Source organism: Arachis hypogaea, chromosome 15 (assembly GCF_003086295.3).
Source record: "Arachis hypogaea cultivar Tifrunner chromosome 15, arahy.Tifrunner.gnm2.J5K5, whole genome shotgun sequence".
NCBI classification, from domain to species: Eukaryota; Viridiplantae; Streptophyta; class Magnoliopsida; order Fabales; family Fabaceae; genus Arachis; species Arachis hypogaea.
This window is the reverse complement of record NC_092050.1, coordinates 127,051,987-127,073,435: the sequence shown is the minus strand read 5'-3', so window position 1 is coordinate 127,073,435 and position 21,449 is coordinate 127,051,987. Positions and strand designations below refer to the sequence as shown.

At 39.9% G+C, this 21,449-nt stretch overlaps 1 non-coding gene across 1 annotated transcript; it reads right to left on the bottom strand.

Moving 5' to 3' along the window:
- Positions 1–740: 740 nt before the first annotated feature.
- Positions 741–848, bottom strand: LOC112752543 (small nucleolar RNA R71). The gene has a single exon (XR_003176975.1). It is a non-coding gene; the product is annotated as a small nucleolar RNA R71 (small nucleolar RNA).
- Between the last annotated feature and the right edge of the window lie 20,601 nt (positions 849–21,449).

Genomic DNA, 21,449 nt, shown 5'->3' with positions numbered 1-21,449 from the left:
AAAATTTCCTCCCCCATCTCATTCTATTTATTCATTCATATCCTAACATCTCATCTCACCTCTCTTCCATCCTCACAGCTGTGTTTCTTCCATTATATTACATTCTTTGTCTCCCCCTCTTCTTCCACTCACACAGGAATCCCTATACTGTGGTATAAAGGATCTCCACTATTATTATTATTTTTCTGTGCCTTCTTCTTTGTCATATGAGCAGGAGCAAGGATAAGAACATTCTTGTGGAAGCAAATCCAGAACCTGAAAGGACTCTGAAGAGAAAATTAAGAGAAGCTAAAATACAACAATCCAGAGATAACCTTTCAGAAATTTTCGAACAGGAAAAGGAGATGGTAGCTGAAAATAATAATAATGTAAGGAAGATGCTTGGTGACTTTACTGCACCTAATTCCAATTTACATGGAAGAAGCATCTCCATTCCTGCCATTGGAGCAAACAATTTTGAGCTGAAACCTCAATTAGTTTCTCTGATGCAGCAGAACTGCAAGTTTCATGGACTTCCATCTGAAGATCCTTTTCAGTTCTTGACTGAATTCTTGCAGATATGTGATACTGTTAAGACTAATGGAGTAGATCCTGAAGTCTACAGGCTCATGCTTTTCCCTTTTGCTGTAAGAGACAGAGCTAGATTATGGTTGGATTCTCAACCCAAAGACAGCCTGAACTCTTGGGATAAGCTGGTCACGGCTTTCTTAGCCAAGTACTTTCCTCCTCAAAAGCTGAGCAAGCTTAGAGCTGATGTTCAAACCTTCAGACAGAAAGAAGGTGAATCCCTCTATGAAGCTTGGGAAAGATACAAACAGTTGACCAAAAAGTGTCCTTCTGACATGCTTTCAGAATGGACCATCCTGGATATATTCTATGATGGTCTGTCTGAGTTATCTAAGATGTCATTGGATACTTCTGCAGGTGGATCCATTCACTTAAAGAAAACGCCTGCAGAAGCTCAAGAACTCATTGACATGGTTGCTAATAACCAGTTCATGTACACTTCTGAAAGGAATCCTGTGAGTAATGGGACGCCTATGAAGAAGGGAGTTCTTGAAGTTGATACTCTGAATGCCATATTGGCTCAGAATAAAATATTGACTCAGCAAGTCAATATGATCTCTCAGAGTCTGCATGGAATGCAAGCTGCATCCAACAGTACTCAAGAGGCATCTTCTGAAGAAGAAGTTTATGATCCTGAGAACCCTGCAATAGCAGAGGTAAATTACTTAGGTGAACCTTATGGAAACACCTATAACTCAACATGGAGAAATCATCCAAATTTCTCATGGAAGGATCAAAGGCCTCAACAAGGCTTTAATAATGGTGGAAGAAACAGGTTTAGCAATAGCAAGCCTTTTCCATCATCAACTCAGCAACAGACAGAGAACTCTGAACAAAATGCTTCTAATTTAGCAAATCTAGTCTCTGATCTATCTAAGGCCACTGTAAGTTTCATGAATGAAACAAGGTCTTCCATTAGAAATCTGGAAGCACAAGTGGGCCAGCTGAGTAAAAGGATCACTGAAATCCCTCCTAGTACTCTCCCAAGCAATACAGAAGAGAACCCAAAAGGAGAGTGCAAGGCCATTGACATAAGTGCCATGGCCGAACCTGTGAGGAGAGGAGAGGACGTGAATCCCAAGGAGGAAGACCTCCTGGGACGTCCAGTGACCAATAAGGAGCTTCCCTCTGAGGAACCAAAGGACTCTGAGGCTCATCTAGAGACCATAGAGATCCCATTGAACCTCCTTATGCCCTTCATGAGCTCTGATGAGTATTCCTCTTCTGAAGAGAATGAGGATGTTACTGAAGAGCAAACTGCCAAGTTTCTTGGTGCAATCATGAAGCTGAATGCCAAATTATTTGGCATTGATACTTGGGAAGTTGAACCTCCCTTGTTCATCAATGAACTAAGTGATCTGGATCAACTGACATTGCCTCAGAAGAGACAGGATCCTGGAAAGTTCATAATACCCTGCACCATAGGCACCATGATCTTTAAGGCTCTGTGTGACCTTGGTTCAGGAATAAACCTCATGCCCCTCTCTGTAATAGAGAAACTGGGAATCTATGGGGTGCAAGCTGCTAAAATCTCATTAGAGATGGCAGACAGCTCAAGAAAACAGGCATATGGACAAGTAGAGGACGTTTTAGTAAAGGTTGAGGGCCTTTACATCCCTGCTGATTTCATAGTCCTGGATACTGGAAAGGAAGAAGATGAATCCATCATCCTAGGAAGACCTTTCCTGGCCACAGCAAGAGCTGTGATTGATGTTGACAGAGGTGAAATAGTCCTTCAATGGAATGAGAACTCCCTTGTATTCAAAACTCAAGGATCTCCCTCTGCAACCATGGAGAGGAAGCTTGAAAAGCTTCTCTCAAAGCAGAGTCAACCAGAACCCCCACAGTCAAACTCTAAGTTTGGTGTTGGGAGGCCACAACCAAACTCTAAGTTTGGTGTTGAACTCCCATATCCAAACTCTAAGTTTGGTGTTGGAGAGTCTCAACAAAGCTCTGCACATCTGTGAGGCTCCATGAGAGCCCACTGTCAAGCTATTGACATTAAAGAAGCGCTTGTTGGGAGGCAACCCAATGTTTATTTATCTAACTCTATTATTTTTGTTTTTCATATTTTCTTAGGTTCATGATCATGTGGAGTGACAAAATAAATATAAAAATTGAAAATGGAATTAAAAACAGCAGAAGAAAAATCACACCCTGGAGGAGCATCTGTCTGGCGTTCAGCGCCAGAACAGAGCATGGTTCTGGCGCTGAACGCCCAATATGGGCAGCTTCTGGGTGCTGAACGCCAGAACAGACATGGTTCTGGCGTTCAACGCCAGAAATGGCACACTGATGGGCGTTGAACGCCCAAAATGGCCACCAACCTGGCGCTGAACGCCCAGAGTTGGGTACAAAGGCATTTTTACATGCCTAATGGTGCAGGGATGTAAATGCCTTGACACCTCAGGATCTGTGGATCCCACAGGATCATCTCAGGATCTGTGGACCCCACAGGATCCACTCAGGATCTGTGGACCCCACAGGATCCCCACCTACCTCCACTCACTTCTTCTCACCACTCTCTTTCACACAACCCCATAAACACTCTTCCCAAAAAACCCCTCACCAATCACCTCAATCTCTCTTCCCCACTAAACCTTCACCACTCACATCCACCCACTCTTCCCAATAAACCTACCTCATAAACTCCACCTACCTTCAAAATTCAAAACCAATTTCCCACCCAAACCCACCCATATGGCCGAACCTTAACCCCCCCTCCCTTCCCTATATAAAGACCTCCATTCTTCATCAAATTCACACAACACACCCCTCTACACTCTCCTTAGCCGAAACCACATCTCCATCTCCCTCTCCATATTTCTTCTTCTTCTTCTTCTATTCTTTTGTTTATTGCTCGAGGGCGAGCAATATTCTAAGTTTGGTGTGGTAAAAGCATAGCTTTTTTTTATTTTTCCATTACCATTGATGGCACCTAAGACCAGAGAATCCTCTAGAAGAGGGAAATGGAAGATAAAAGCTTCCACATCCGAGTCATGGGAGATGGAAAGGTTCATCTCCAAAGCCCATCAAGACCACTTCTATGATGTTGTGGCCAAGAAGAAGGTGATCCCTGAGGTCCCTTTTAAACTCAAAAGAAATGAGTATCCGGAGATCCGACATGAAATTCAAAGAAGAGGTTGGGAAGTTCTAACAAATCCCATCCAACAAGTCGGCATCCTAATGGTTCAAGAGTTCTATGCCAATGCATGGATCACCAAGAACCATGATCAAAGTAAGAACCCGGATCCAAAGAACTATGTTACAATGGTTCGGGGGAAATACTTAGATTTTAGTCCGGAGAATGTGAGGTTGGCGTTCAACTTGCCATACATGGAAGAAAACGCACGCCCCTACACAAGGAGAGTCAACTTTGATCAAAGGTTGGACCAAGTCCTTATGGACATATGTGTAGAAGGAGCTCAATGGAAGATTGACTCCAAAGGCAAGCCGGTTCAACTAAGAAGATTGGACCTCAAGCCTATTGCTAGAGGATGGTTGGAGTTTATTCAATGCTCAATCATTCCCACTAGCAACCGGTCTGAAGTTACTATAGACCGGGCCATCATGATCCATAGCATCATGATTGGAGAAGAGGTGGAAGTTCATGAGATTATACCTCAAGAACTCTACAAGGTGGCTGACAAGTCCTCCACCATGGCAAGGTTAGCCTTTCCTCACCTCATTTGCCACCTATGCAATTCAGCTGGGATTGACATAGAGGGAGATATCCTCATTAAAGAGGACAAGCCCATCACTAAGAAAAAGATGGAGCAAGCAAGAGAGCCCAGTCATGGAGCTCAAGAGGCGCAAGAAGCTCATTTCCATGAGATCCCTGAGATGCCTCAAATGCATTTTCCTCCACAAAACTATTGGGAGCAAATCAACACCTCCCTAGGAGAATTGAGTTCCAATATGGGACAACTAAGGGTGGAACATCAAGAGCACTCCATCATGCTTCATGAAATAAGAGAAGATCAAAAAGCAATAAGGGAGGAGCAACAAAGGCAAGGAAGAGACATAGAAGAGCTCAAGGACATCATTGGTTCCTCAAGAAGGAAACGCCACCATCACTAAGGTGGATTCATTCCTTGTTCTTCTTTCTTCTGTTTTTCGTTTTCTATGTTATGTGCTTAGCTATGTTTGTGTCTTCATTACATGATCATTAGTAGTTAGTAAACTCTGTCTTAAAGATATGAATGTCCTATGAATCCATCACCTCTCTTAAAAGAAAAATGTTTTAATTCAAAAGAACAAGAAGTACATGAGTCTCAAATTTATCCTTGAACTTAGCTTAATTATGTTGATGTGGTGACAATGCTTCTTATTTTCTGAATGTATGCTTGAACAGTGCATATGTCTTTTGAAGTTGTTGTTTAAGAATGTTAAATATGTTGGCTCTTGAAAGAATGATGACTAGGAGACATGTTATTTGATAATCTGAAAAATCATAAAAATGATTCTTGAAGCAAGAAAAAGCAGCAAAGAAGAAAGCTTGCAGAAAAAAAAAAAGAGGCGAAAAAAATTAGAAAAAAAATAGAAAGAAAAAGAAAAAGCAAGAAGAAAAAGCCAATAACCCTTAAAACCAAAAGGCAAGGGCAAATAAAAAGGATCCCAAGGCTTTGAGCATCAGTGGATAGGAGGACCTAAAAGAATAAAATCCTGGTCTAAGCGGCTAAACCAAGCTGTCCCTAACCATGTGCTTGTGGCGTGTAGGTGTCAAGTGAAAACTTGAGACTGAGCGGTTAAAGTCAAGGTCCAAAGCAAAAAAAGAGTGTGCTTAAGAACCCTGGACACCTCTAATTGGGGACTTTAGCAAAGCTGAGTCACAATCTGAAAAGGTTCACCCAATTATGTGTCTGTGGCATTTATGTATCCGGTGGTAATACTGGAAAACAAAGTGCTTAGGGCCACGGCCAAGACTCATAAAGAAGCTGTGTTCAAGAATCATCATACTGAACTAGGAGAGTCAATAACACTATTCGAAATCTGAAGTTCCTATAGATGCCAATCATTCTAAACTTCAATGGATAAAGTGAGATGCCAAAACTATTCAAGAGGCAAAAAGCTATAAGTCCCGCTCATATGATTGAAACTATGTTTCATTGATAGTTTGGAATTTATAGTATATTCTCTTCTTTTTATCCTATTTGATTTTTAATTGCTTGGGGACAAGCAACAATTTAAGTTTGGTGTTGTGATGAGCGGATAATTTATACGCTTTTTGGCATTGTTTTTAGTATGTTTTTAGTAGGATCTAGTTACTTTTAGGGATGTTTTTAATAGATTTTATGTTAAATTCACATTTCTGGACTTTACTATGAGTTTGTGTATTTTTCTGTGATTTCAGGTATTTTCTGGCTGAAATTGAGGGACTTGAGCAGAAATCAGATTCAGAGGTTGAAGAAGGACTGCTGATGCTGTTGGATTCTGACCTCCCTGCACTCAAAGTGGATTTTCTGGAGCTACAGAACTCGAAATGGCGCGCTCCCAAATCTGGCGTCCAGAGCCAGAAAAGGATCCAAAACCAGAGTTGAACGCCCAAACTGGCACAGAAACTGGCGTTCAACTCTACAAATGGCCTCTGCACGTGCTACACTTAAGCTCAGCCCAAACACACACCAAGTGGGCCCCGGAAGTGGATTTATGCATCAATTACTTACTCATGTAAACCCTAGTAGCTAGTTTATTATAAATAGGACCTCTTACTATTGTATTAGGCGTCTTTTTGACCATCTTTGGTCTCAGTTTTATTCCATTGTTCATCTTAGGAGACTATTGATCTCGTTTAGGGGGCTGGCCATCTCGGCCATGCCTGGACCTTCACTTATGTATTTTCATACGGTAGAGTTTCTACACTCCATAGATTAAGGTGTGGAGCTCTGCTGTTCCTCAAAGATTAATGAAAGTACTACTGTTTTCTATTCAATTCATCTTATTTCACTTCTAAGATATCCATTCGCACCCAAGAACGTGATGAAGGTGATGATTATGTGTGACGCTCATCACAATTCTCCCCTATGAACGCGTGCCTGACAAACACTTCTGTTCTACATGAAATAAGCTAGAATGAATATCTCTTAGATCTCTTAATCAGAATCTTCGTGGCGTACGCTAGAATGATGGCGGCATTCAAGAGAATCCGGAAAGTCTAAACCTTGTCTGTGGTATTCCGAGTAGGATTCAATGATTGAATGACTGTGACGAGCTTCAAACTCGTGATTGTTGGGCGTTAGTGACAGACGCAAAAGGAGGGTGAATCCTATTCCAGCATGATCGAGAACCGACAGATGAATAGCCGTGCCGTGACAGGGTGCGTGAGCATATTATTCACTGAGAGGAGGGGATGTAGCCACTGACAACGGTGATGCCCTTGCATAAAGCCAGCCATGGAAAGGAGTAAGACTGATTGGATGAAGATAGCAGGAAAGCAGAGGTTCAGAGGAACGAAAAGCATCTCCATTCGCTTATCTGAAATTCCTACCAATGATTTACATAAGTACCTCTATCCCTATCTTATTATATAATATTCGAAAACACCATTATCACTTTATATCTGCCTGACTGAGATTTACAAGGTGACCATAGCTTGCTTCATACCAACAATCTCCGTGGGATTCGACCCTTACTCACGTAAGGTATTACTTGGACGACCCAGTGCACTTGCTGGTTAGTTGTATCGAAGTTGTGACTATTATGAATTAAGATCAGAGCACCAAGCTTTGGAGCCATTACCAGGGATTGTTCGAGCCTGGACATCACAATTTCGTGCACCATGCGCGTCGATGAATGCACTCCAAATCCTTGATTTTCCATGAATTCTCCACTTTGTATGCTTTTCTCTTCACTCCTTTGATCCATTCCTAGCCTTTCCAACCTGAATTCACTAACAAACATATCAAGGCATCTAGTGGAATCAAAGGTGAATTAAAATTAGCAAACTAAAGACCTAAAAAGCATGTTTTCACTCTTAAGCACAAATTAAGGGAGAATTACGAAACCATGCTATTTCATTGAATAAATATGAGAATAATGGATAAAATCCACTAAAATTAAGCATAAAATTTACCATAAAATAGTGGTGCATCATTCCCCAACCCTTGTCCCAAGAATATCAAGACCTTCAAGTTTTTCTCCAAGAACAAGAAGGATTTCGAAGAACACAAGGGCAACTTATGGCTATCATAGCCGAGGAAGTGAACCGTTTAGCCCTTCTACGCTCATCCGATCAAGACACTTCTCTTGAAGAATGTGAAAGATCAACTAAAGAATGGAGTGAAGAGGAGAATGTGGAGCCTTAAGGGAAAGAAAAAGAGTTAGATCATGACATGCAACAAGAGGAAGAAAGGAAGTATGTGAACCGGAGGAGAGAAAGGGAGAACTGAGGGAGATTGATCAAGTTGAGGATTCCATCATTAATAATTTTTTGTCTTCCTTGGTCAATCCCCTTAATGATCCTAATAAGCCTCTTCCCATTGAGTTTGAGAGAGACATGGAGGTAGACTTCTCACAACCTCCTTATTATGATTTGAGTGATGGGGAAGAGGAGGTTGGTGAGCAAGCAATTCCATTCCTAGAACATATTGAGTGGGTGACAATTTCATCTATGAGCTTCATTGGCCCCATCAATATGTTATCTTGGAGACGGATTACCAACTCAAGATTCTTCTTGGGTTGGTGCATGGTGGAGGAAAGGATGTTGGTTGCCAAGTGAATCAAAGGCTCTTCAAGAAAACCAATTCAAGGCTTGGAGTTCAAGTAGAATGCAAGGAACAATGGAGTGATTTTCGGAGAGTGTTGGATTGCTTCAAGGGTTATTTGAAGGCTTGTCCATCCATCTTGAGTGATAGAGATCAACAAGAAGGACAACAAAAAACTAGAACATGGGATCCCGGAGCCCGGAGGAGCTTTGAAGTGCAAGCTTGGATGGAGATTCAAGGAGGAGTGGAAACACAAGCCACCCTACCAAGAGTCTCCTCAACAAGTCTAACTTAAGGACTATAAACCAAAGTACTAGGTGGAAGACACCCCACCATGGTAACATCTTTCTTACCCTTTCTCTTTGTTTATAGTCTTGTTTCATTGCATTTTATTTCTTTTAGCTAGCTTAGGATTAGTTTAATTTTGAGTTTAGATAGGTTAATTTTGGTATGGATCATGATTTTGTGAAGTTTTGAATGTTGTGGGGTTGAATTTTAGTTGAGATAAGGTTCAATACCTTAGATTTTGAAAGAAAATTTTTTTGGAAAAAAAATAGGGCATGTGCGTACGCACCCAGCTGTGTCTACGCACACTACCTTGCCAAGCCTCTGTTAAGAGTGCTCGCACGCCTCGTGCGCGCACAATCCCATGTGTTTTACGATCTATGCGTGCGCACGGCCCTGTGCGTACGCACACTCCCTTGCACTCCCTCTGGTGGGAGCGCTCGCATGCCCTGTGCGCATGAACTCCTACCCAATTTTGTTCATGTGCGTGTGCACGGACCGTTGTGCGCGCGCACACATGATCCTTTTCTTTAAAAAAGAAAAAGTGTGTTCTGTGATGCGCACACTTCTTGATTCCCTCTCTGTTCCGAGCGTTCGCACACCTTGTGCGAGCGTACACCTTTCATTTTTCATCTTGTGTGCTTGCGTATACATAATTATGCGTACGCACAGGTGCTGTTTTGGGCAAAATTTTGATTGTAGTTTTCCTTGAGCCCTAACACACTTCCACCCCCTCCACCCCCCCCTTTTCTCTTACGTTTGCCCTATTTTCTACTTGTTCTAGTTAGTTTTAATTGCATCTTATTTTCATTTTAGTGATTATATTAGTTTATCATTTCATTACATTGCATTGCACTTTGCTTAGTTGCTTGTATATATCTTAACTTGCTTATAGTTTTATTTTTTGTAAATATTTACATTTGCATGTTGCCAAGTAGAGTAAATAAGTTTGGTAAAACAACAAAGAGGAAATTTCAACATGTGTGCGTACGCACAGATACCAGTGCGTAACTTCATTAAAAAGTCACGTGGCTCGCTATTTTGAGGGTTTCCAGGCCCATTTCTGAAGTGCTGAAGGTTGTTTTGAGGTGCTATATATAGGACCAACAACACATATCAAAGAGAGCTCCCTTAGACATAGAAAAACACATAGTATGAGTAGGAGTAGTGTAGTATACAAAATCTCTCTTAGGGTTTTAATTAGGTTTTGAATGTATCATTTTATAGTTCAATTTTGATCTTGGATTTTTGCTATTTCATTATAAGTATTTCTTTAATTCCTCTTTTATCACACTACTTGTTCTACACTTTCTTATATTCTCATTCTCTTGTCAATATATACATAGTTTGCAATTTTGAGTTTTGGTTAATGAATTTGATGTTTGATGGTTTTTATATGTTCATTGGATTGTCATTGTTGATTTTGTTCTTTTGTGGTTCATAGTTTCCATCATTTTCCCAATTTTGCCTTAATGTATGATTATGCCTTCTATGTGTTTGATGAAATTCCAATCTTGATTATGGGGTAGATTTCTACCCCTTGACTTAGGAAAATGAGTATATGGGACACTAGAGTCATAATGCCCGACATTTAGTGATAATTCTTGGGTTGTTAGTTGTTATTTTTTCCACTAACGCTAACTTCTTACTAAGGTAATTAGTAAGTTAGCTAGGATTTATGGATTAATGACAATTATGCTCACTTGACCTATCCTTCGATGTTAAGGGTTGACTTAGTGAGATTAATCCATCATAATTATCATAGTTGTGGTTATGGCAAGGAAAGAACTCCATAACTCATCCCAAGTCAAGGTTCCATTTATGTTTTGAACCACAATTTCCTCAATTTTGAGTCTTACTTGTTCATATTACATACATAGTTCTTTTATTCATTTATTAGTTTATTAATTGCAATTTTTTATCGTTCTTTTATTTCTTAATTGTTTGTTTCTTTATTGAAAAACACCCTTTGTTCTTGCAACCAAAATTGTGTGATCTTAGGCATTAGTTCCTAGGGAAGACAACCCGAGATTTAATTACTATCGGTTTATATTTGATTTGAATTAAACTTTGATTGATGGGATTTAATCGCCGGTTTGGACTATGCTATCAACGAAACACTTAATTTCAATTGAGAAATTCTAAACTGGTGCAAATCCCTTTCTATCAAGTAATTTTTTTATGGAAATTGAAAACAAAAGCAATTGTAAGGAAAGACAATTACATGGCAACAATTGAAGGTAGACCCACTAGAATTATAGATGAAAAATAGAAGGAGATGGATGACAATACTGTTGCAAAGTTACACTTGGCACTGGTAATTCCGTCTTATCAAGTGTAGCAGAGAAAAAACAACAAAAAAAATTTGGGATATTCTCACCAAATTATATGAAGTCAAGTCACTTCACAATAAGATATTCTTAAAGAAAAGACTTTATACTCTTCGAATGAGTGAATCTACATCGGCAACAGATTATATCAACAATCTAAATACGCTATTTACCCATCTCTCATCGTTGGATTACAGCATAGAAAAAAAATGAACGTGCAGAGCTTCTACTTCAATGTCTTCCAAATTCATATGATTAGCTCATCATTAACACTACAAGAAAATCAATGGATACTCTCTAATTTATAGGAAGAATTACAAAAATAAATCGCCGGTAATCTTATTATTGCCGAATTTACCATCGTAAAAAAATCGATGGTAATAGCCTCGCCGATAAATATTTACCATCAGATTTTCTAATCCAATGGTAATTACCGTTGGATTCTGTGAAGAGTGTGAACAAAAAAAGTAATTGTTTACCATAAAAAATATTCCACAGGTAAACTTGGTGCCACATTGCATGGTTTCACACCTACTTACCGTCAGATTTTTTTTCTTGGTGAATCTGACGGTAAATTCAATTATTTTTTTCTTTTTTAATTTTTAAAATTATTTTAACACAATTAGTAGTCAAATCCTAATTAAGAAAAATCAAATAATGATTTTACTAGATACAATTGGTTATATATATATATATATACAATATGAAATATAAGTGTATGTATAGAATAAAAAGTCAAATAAATAAGATACAATCAAATGAAGCAAAACAAAACCCTAATTGCTACAGATCCGGATAGTCTTCATCATCATCCCCCTGGTTCTGCTGAAGCAGCGGTCTAGACGGTGATGTCGGTGTCCCTCCAGCAGTGCCACTGCCACAAACGAACATCTGCTCCTGCTACATCGCCAGCTGTTGTCGCATCCATTGAATCTGCTCCATCTCCTGACTAAGCTCTAGCCTAAGAGAATCTGTCACTGATACATGTGCTAGAATGTTGTTATACCTCTCCTCAAACTGTTGCAGTTGTTGAGCCTACTCGTGAAGCCTTTGGGGTGAGATTTTGAACTTTCTCCTAAAAGTCGACAATGTCCTCGGGATTGGTAGGGCTGGTGGCAGAGGCGGACGAAGCCCTCAATGTGGAGGTGAGGAGGTTGCTGACAAAGAATGACCCCAGCCCATAGACGCGATTCTTATACGACTCAGATGCGGTCTTGTGCCAAACCGTATCAGGATCCACGATTGAAGTAGTAGAGTTGTTGCCAACCTCCCCACTTTCCTGCTGAAATTGCTGTGTCACGTCCTCCAATATCTGCGTGTAGGACTCTTGCGTAACACATGTTGATCTTTATACTATCACAGGACGTTTACTCACATAATAATCTGTAGACCACTGACCAGCAAATCCATTACAATCCAACAACTTAGACAACACATATTGAAACAATATGTTAATTCAAGTAATAATTACATTATATGTCAAATAGAAAATGAACTTAACAAAATGAAACAAGTTATAAACCAGCCTGGACTTTGTCTTCATGAAAGTCGCTGACCCACCAGTATACTTCGACGACTTGGCCGATGTGCTGTTGGCCATGTTTGTGGCTTGGTGACACTTGAACCTGTCATCGGTCTCCCAATATACATAAAGGATCTTCTTAATGCCTGAGCGAAGCCACCAGGGGAGGTGGTTGCGCTTCTCACGGATGTTCTAAAGAATCCATTGAAGCTACCGAGCCATGCAGTGGTCGAAGATCTTGTTAATCATGGCATCGTAGATCTTTTCCCATGTAAATTTCTTCTACACAAGGAAACATTTACCACTAGTTAAGCTTAATGAAATACATAATTAAACAAAAATAATGATAGAAACTAACTAAAGTTTGAACATATAGAAATTTTACCGCCCACTTATGAAACTATCGCTCTTTGGCCTCAGCAGGGATCTTCCTGTAGCTCGGCCAGGACTGGTCGTACATAAGCTTAATCACATTCGTACACTCTTGTGTACATGCATTGTTACCAATGCAAACCTATGAATGGATAAGTTAATATTAGTAAATTCAAATTTGGTTTAAGGACATGGAAATAAATTTTATTTGAAACTAATTATAATAGTACTCACGTGGTCAAACCATCAGGCCATATCGTCATCCTAATGGCCGGCAGCGATATTGGGGGACTTGTCTAGGATCCATTGGAGGATTCTGGCATTATGGTGTCTGTCACCAGTGGTGGGGTCATGGAATTAGTGGGCTGCTGAGTGGGTGGAAGAGGTGGAAGAATTCCCCCGGTGAAGCAGCAAGATGATTGCCCGGAGGAGTGGGTGACACAACAAGACCTACGTATTTAGGGTTCGTGCTCATGATAAATGGCTGATTCAGTGACTACCTAGGGGCAGCTGAGGTAAAAGGCGATGACTGAGTGGTCCCACGGGAGCTAGTAATCCCCCTCCTATCGTCATGTCTACATGAAACATGCTTAAATTATAAAGAACCAAACCCATATCATGTAATAGTATATATAAAGGTACTCTATACATATTTACTACCTTTAAATTACTTTACTAATTAATTTCACTCACAATTTTGGAAAAATCTTGACACAACCTCTCCTAAACTATGGACATATCCACCTTTAAGATTTTCACAAATCCAACTAATCTCAATCCACAATATTAGTCAAAACTCAATCCATAAACATAATATCAAATTAGAAAATATAATAATATATCAAAAAATATTTTAGAAACCTACATCAGCTGCACCAATCTTAGGACGAAGTTAGAATCTACATCAAAAGCAAAGCAACAAACAAAATGGACTAGAGAGTAAATAAAGATAGAAGTTTCTAAAATTACATATACTCAATCCATTTTACAAGCTATTCAAGCTACAAAAACCACATAAAGTCTAATAATATATAGTGACTTCCAAACCCATGTCCAAGAAATCAAAATTTGACAATCAATGGAAAGTGAAAATCTAAAGTATTCTAACACATCATTTCTTAGATAAAAAAAACAAAAGCTTAACAGTACTTTTTTTCATTCCGTTCATTTTGTTAATTACCAAATGAAGTATCATTAATATATATCACTCACTGATAAATTCCAATTTTGTGGTTTATCTTGTGCTTAATTTGGGGAATTTTATCACCTTTTCCCACATTAATTCAATGAAATAGCATGGTTTTGCAATTCTCCCTTGATTTGTGCTTAAATGTGAAAACATGCTTTTTAGGCCTTAAAATAGCTAAATTCATTTCACTTTAATTCCATTCGATGCCTTGATGTGTTTGTTGAGTGATTTCAGGTTCATAAGGTAAGTATTGGATGGAAAAATTGAGGAGAGAAGCATGCAAAGTGGGAGAACTCATAAAGAAATGAAGGAACCGTAAAGCTGTCAAGCCTGACCTCTTCACATTCAATCGATCATAACTTGAGCTACAGAGGTCCAAATGAGGCGGTTTCAGTTGCGTTGGAAAGCTAACATCCGGGGATTCAAAATAATATAAAATTTGCCATAGTTGCTTCGCGTTTAGGGACGGGCAAGCGCACTATAGGTGTGCACACCGATAGAGTAGCGTGATTCACTAAAGTGAAATCGTGGCCAGCGATTTGTAGAGCATTTTGGGCCCAATCCAACTAATTTCTGATGCTATTTCATTCAGAATTCAAGCTTGGGCAAAGGAGGGAGCAATTTTTTTGAGTTTTGGCATCATGTAGGTTAGTTTTTAGAGAGAGAAGCTCCCTCTTCTCTGTAGAATTAGGGTCCTTAAGATAATTCCATCTTAGATCTAGGTTATAATTATTATTCTCATCTTGTTTCTTCTACAATTTCATGCTTCTACACTTTGATTCTCTTAGTTTTCTTGTTAATTTCCCTTTTATGCTCTCTTTTATGTTCATGGATGCTTGGTGCACGAATTGTAAATCACACTTTTCACAACTCGTATCACTAACCAGCAAGTGCACTGGGTCGTCCAAGTAATACCTTACGTGAGTAAGGGTCGAATCCCACGGAGATTGTTGGCTTGAAGCAATCTATGGTTATCTTGTAATTCTTAGTCATGATATCAATTATAATTATCAGTTTGGATTGCAAAAAATAAAAGAGCATGAATTAAATACTTGTTATGCAGTAATGGAGAATATGTGTTGGAGTTTTGGAGATGCTTTGTCTTCTGAATCTCTGCTTTTCTACTGTCATCTTCTTCACGCACGCAAGTTTTCTCCTATGGCAAGCTGTATGTTGGTGGATCACCGTTGTCAATGGCTACCATCCGTCCTCTCAGTGAAAATGGTCTAGGTGCGCTGTCACCGCACGGCTAATCATCTGTCGGTTCTCACTCATGTTGGAATAGGATCCATTGATCCTTTTGCGTCTGTCACTACGCCCAACCCTTGTGAGTTTGAAGCTTATCACAGTCATCCAATCCCTGAATCCTACTCGGAATACCACAGACAAGGTTTAGACTTTCCGGATTCTCAAGGATGCTGCCAATGTATTCTAGCTTATACCATGAAGACTCTGATTAAGGAATCCAAGAGATACTCATTCAATCTAAGGTAGAACGGAAGTGGTTGTCAGGCACGTGTTCATAGGTTGAGAATGATGATGAGTGTCACGGATCATCACATTCATCATATTGAAGTGTGAATGAATATCTTAGATAGAAACAAGCGTGTTTGAATAGAAAACAGAAATAATTGCATTAATTCATCGAGACACAGCAGAGCTCCTCACCCCCAATAATGGAGTTTAGAGACTCATGCCGTAGAGATACAATGTAAAATGTGAAAATGTCATGAGGTGCAAAATAAATCTCTAAAAGTTGTTTAAATACTAAACTAGTGACCTAGGTTTACAGAAAATGAGTAAACTAAGATAGATAGTGCAGAAATCCACTTCTGGGGCCCACTTGGTGTGTGCTGGGGCTGAGACTTGAGCTTTACACGTGCCTAGGCTGTTTCTAGAGTTAAACGCCAGGTTGTAACCTGATTCTGGCATTTAACTCCAACTTGTAACCTGTTTCTGGCGTTTAACGCCAGAATGCAACATGGAACTGGCGTTTAACGCCAGTTTACATCATCTATCCTTGAGAAAAGTATGAACTATTATATATTGCTGGAAAGCCCTGGATGTCTACTTTCCAACGCAATTAAGAGCGCGCCAATTGGACTTCTGTAGCTCCAAAAAATTCATTCCGAGTGCAGAGAGGTCAGAATCCAACAGCATCAGCAGTCCTTTTTCAGCCTGAATCAGATTTTTGCTCAGCTCCCTCAATTTCAGCCAGAAAATACCTGAAATTACATAAAAATACACAAACTCATATTAAAATCCGGAAATGTGATTTTTATTTAAAAACTAATAAAAATATACTAAAAACTAATCAAATCATACTAAAAACTATGTAAAAACAATGCCAAAAAGCGTATAAATTATCCGCTCATCACAACACCAAACTTAAATTGTTGTTTGTCCCCAAGCAACTGAAAATCAAATAGGATAAAAAGAAGAGAATATACTATAAATTCTAAAATATCAATGAAACTTAGCTCCAATCAGATGAGCGGGACTAGTAGCTTTTTGCCTCTTGAATAGTTTTGGCATCTCACTTTATCCATTGAAGTTCAGAATGATTGGCATCTATAGGAACTTAGAATTTAGATAGTGTTATTGATTCTCCTAGTTTAGTATGTTGATTCTTGAACACAGTTACTTTATGAGTCTTGGCCATGGCCCTAAGCACTTTGTTTTCCAGTATTACCACCGGATACGTAAATGCCACAGACACATAACTGGGTGAACCTTTTCAGATTGTGACTCAGCTTTGCTACAGTCCCTAATTAGAGGTGTCTAGGTTTCTTGAGCACACTCTATTTTTGGTTTGGACCTTGACTTTAACCGCTCAGTCTCATGTTTTCACTTGACACCTTCACGCCACAAGCACATGGTTAGGGACAGCTTGGTTTAGCTGCTTAGGCCAGGATTTTATTCCTTTAGGCCCTCCTATCCACTGATGCTCAAAGCCTTGGATCCTTTTTATTACCCTTGCCTTTTGGTTTTAAGGGCTATTGACTTTTTGCTCTTGCCTTTTAGTTTTAAGAGCTTTTGGCTTTTTCTTCTTGCTTTTTCTCTCTTTTTTTTTCGCCATTTTTCTTTTCTGCAAGCTTTGTTCTTCACTGCTTTTTCTTGCTTCAAGAATCAATTTTATGATTTTTCAGATTATCAAATAACATTTCTCCTTTTTCATCATTCTTTCAAGAGCCAACATATTTAACATTCATAAACAACAAATTCAAAAGACATATGCACTGTTCAGGCATTCATTCAGAAAACAAAAAGTATTGTCACCATATCAAAAATGATTAAACTAGTTTCAAGGATGAATTTGAAATCCTGTACTTCTTGTTCTTTTGTTTTTAGAATAATTTTTATTTAAGAGAGGTGATGGATTCATAGGACATTCATAACTTTAAGGCATAGACACTTAAGCACTAATGATCATATAGTAAAGACACAAACATAATTAAACATAAAGCATAGTAAACGAAAAACAGGAAAATAAGAACAAGGAGATTAAGGAACGGGTCCACCTTAGTGAAGGTGGCGTCTTCCTCTTCTTGAAGAACCAATGGTTCTCTTGAGCTCCTCTATGTCTCTTCCTTGTCTTTGTTGCTCCTCCCTAGTGATTTTGGTGCTCCTATCCTTAGTTACTCCCAATAGTTGTGTGGAGGAAAATGTATCCCTTGAGGTATCTCAGGGGTTTCTTGGTGAGGAAATTCTTCATGCTCTTGTTGAGGTCCATGAGTGGGCTCTCTTGTTGTGCAGTCAAATGCTCTACTACTGAGCTATGGACCCTTGAGATGAATCTCTCTATTTCCCATGACTCGGAGGTGGAAGCTTTTGTCTTCCCTTTCCTCTTTCTTGAGGATTCTCTGGCCTTAGGTGCCATTGATGGTTATGGAAAAACAAAAAGCAATGCTTTTACCACACCAAACTTAAAAGGTTTGCTCGTCCCCGAGCAAAAGAAGAGAAGAGGGAGTAGAAGAAGAAGAAGATAGATGAGATGGAGAGGGGTGAGTGGTTCGGCCAAGGGGGGTTTTAGGTGGTTATGAAGTGTGAAAAGGAAGGAGTGATGGTTTGAATTTGAGTGGGTGGGTGTAGGTGGGTTGTTTTGGAGAAGAGTGTTATGAGAAGGTGTGAGGAGGAGAGAAGAAGTGGTGGGAATCCTGTGGGATCCACAGATCCTGTGGGGCCAAGGACTTAACATCCCTGCTCCAATTAGGCGTGTAAAACGCCCTTACTGTGCAATCCTGGCGTTTAACGCCAGATTGCTGCCTATTTTTGGCGTTAAACGCCCAAATGTAGCCTGTTTCTGACATTTAACGCCAGGTAGATGCTTGTTTCTGGCGTTAAATGCCAGACAGATGCTTGTTTCTGGCGTTTAAATGCCAGAATGCTCCTCCTCCAGAGTGTGCTATTTTTAATGCTATTTTTCATTCTATTTTTGATTTTTCAGTAGTTTTTGTGACTCCACATGATCATCAACCTAATAAAACATGAAATAACAAAAAGAAAATAAAATAGATATGATTAAATAACATTGAGTTGCCTTCCAACAAGCACTTCTTTAATGTCAATAGCTTGACAGTGAGCTCTCATGGAGCCTTACAGATGTTCAAAGCATTGTTGGAACCTCCCAACACCAAACTTAGAGTTTGAATGTGGGGGTTTCAACACCACACTTAGAGTTTGGTTGTGGCCTCCCAACACCAAACTTAGAGTTTGAATGTGGGGGTTTTGTTTGACTCTGTATTGAGAGAAGCTTTTCATGCTTCCTCTCCATGGTTACAGAAGGAGAACCTTGAATCTTATAGTTTACAATGTCTGCAACCCACAGAGCTTCCTGAATAGCAAACAATTGCTCATCTGGAAAGGTTTCAAAGATCTCAGTAGGAGGGAGGGATGCTCCTGCTACTGGTTCTATCCGGGACAGGTGATCAGCTACTTGATTCTCTGTCCCTTTTCTGTCTCTTATTTCTATATCAAACTCTTGCAGAAGCAACACCCATCTTATGAGTCTGGGCTTTGAATCCTGCTTTGTGAGTAGATATTTAAGAGTAGCATGGTCAGTGTACACAATCACTTTTGATCCTACTAAGTTTGATCTAAACTTGTCAATGGCATAAACCACTGCAAGCAGCTCTTTTTCTGTGGTTGTGTAATTTTTCTGGGCATCATTTAAAACACGGCTAGCATAATAAATAACATGCAGAAGCTTGTTATGCCTCTGTCCCAATACTGCACCAATGGCATGGTCACTGGCATCACACATTAGTTCCAAAGTTAATGTCCAATCTGGTGCAGAAATAACTGGTGCTGTGACCAGCTTAGCTTTCAGGGTTTCAAACGCCTGTAGACATTCTGTGTCAAACATAAATGGTGTGTCAGCAGCTAGTAGATTGCTCAGAGGTTTTTCAATTTTTGAAAAATCCTTTATAAACCTCCTATAGAATCCTGCATGCCCCAGAAAGCTTCTGATTGCCTTAACATTGGCAGGTGGTGGTAATTTTTCAGTTACCTCTACCTTAGCTTGATCCACCTCTATTTCCTTGTTCGAAATCTTGTGCCCAAGGACAATCCCTTCAGTCACCATAAAGTGACACTTTTCCCAGTTTAAAACCAGGTTAGTCTCTTGGCATCTTTTCAGAACTAGTGTTAGGTGATCAAGACAGGAGCTGAATGATTCTCCATATACTGAGAAGTCATCCATGAAGACTTCCAAAAATTTTTCCACCATATCAGAGAAAATAGAGAGCATGCATCTCTGAAAGGTTGCAGGTGCATTACACAGCCCAAATGGCATCCTTCTGTAGGCAAATACTCCAGATGGACATGTGAATGCTGTTTTCTCTTAATCCTGGAGATCTACTGCAATTTGGTTGTAGCCTAAATAGCCATCCAAAAAGCAGTAATAATCATGATCTGCTAGTCTTTCTAGCATCTGGTCTATGAATGGTAAAGGAAAATGATCCTTTCTGGTGGCTGTATTGAGCCTTCTGTAGTCAATACACATACGCCACCCTGTAACTATTCTTGTAGGAACCAGTTCATTTTTTTCATTATGAACCACTGTCATACCTCCCTTCTTAGGGACAACATGGACAGGACTCACCCAGGGGCTATCAGAAATAGGATAAATAATCTTAGCCTCTAGTAACTTAGTGACCTCTTTTCTGCACCACCTCCTTCATGGCGGGATTTAGCCGCCTCTGTGGTTGAACCACTGGCTTAGCATCATCCTCCAATAGGATCTTGTGCATGCATCTGGCTGGACTAATGCCCTTAAGATCACTTATGGACCACCCAAGAGCTGTCTTGTGTGTCCTTAGCACCTGAATTAGTGCTTTCTCTTCCTGTGGCTCTAAAACAGAGCTTATGATTACAGGAAAAGTGTCACCTTCTCCCAGAAATGCATATTTCAGGGATGGTGGTAGTGGTTTGAGCTCGGGTTTAGGAGGTTTCTCCTCTTCTTGAGGAGTTTTCAGAGGTTCTTTTATTTCCTCTGGTTCCTCCAGATCAGACTGAACATCTTTAAAAATGTCCTCTAGCTCTGATTTGATACTCTCAGTCATATTGACCTCTTCCACCAGGGAGTCAATAATATCAACATTCAGGTAGTCGTCTGATGTGTCTGGATGTTGCATAGCTTTGACAACATTCAACTTAAACTCATCTTCATTGACTCTCAGGGTTATCTCTCCTTTTTGGACGTCAATGAGGGTTTGTCCAGTTGCTAGGAATGGTCTTCCTAGAATGAGAGTTGCACTCTTGTGCTCCTCTGTTTCCAGCACTACAAAGTCAGTAGGGAAGGCAAATGGCCCAACCTTGACAATCATGTCCTCAATTATGCCTGATGGGTATTTAATGGAGCCATCAGCAAGTTGAAGACAGATCCGGGTTGGTTTGACCTCTTCAGTCAAGCCAAGCTTTCTGATAGTGGATGCAGGGATTAGGTTGATGCTTGCCCCAAGATCACATAAAGTTGTCTTGGTGAAATTACCCTCTAATATGAATGGTATCATAAAGCTCCTGGGAGAACTCTTTCAGTTTTTCTCCAGTCCTTCTTATGACTCAAGATATCTTTCATGAACTTGGCATAAGAGGGTATTTGCTCAAGTGCCTCTGCAAACGGAATCTTTATTTCAAGAGTCCTGAGATAGTCTGCAAAGCGAGCAAATTGGTTATCCTGCTCCTCTTGATGGAGTTTTTGAGGATAAGGCATCTTGGCTTTGTATTCCTCAACCTTAGTTGCTGCAAGTTTATTTCCTACAGAAGCGGTTGGAGAAGCCTTTTTAGAGGGGTTGATATCAGTACTTGTGTGTGTCTGATCCCTCACTAGCGTTTGAATGCCAGGGTTGGAAGCTTGATTGGCGTTGGACGCCAACTTCCTACCTGTTTCTGGCGTTTGAACACCAGAACTGAGCTTCCATTGGGTGTTTGACGCCAGCTCCTTGCCTGTTCCTGGCGTTTGAACGCTAGAACTGCGCGTG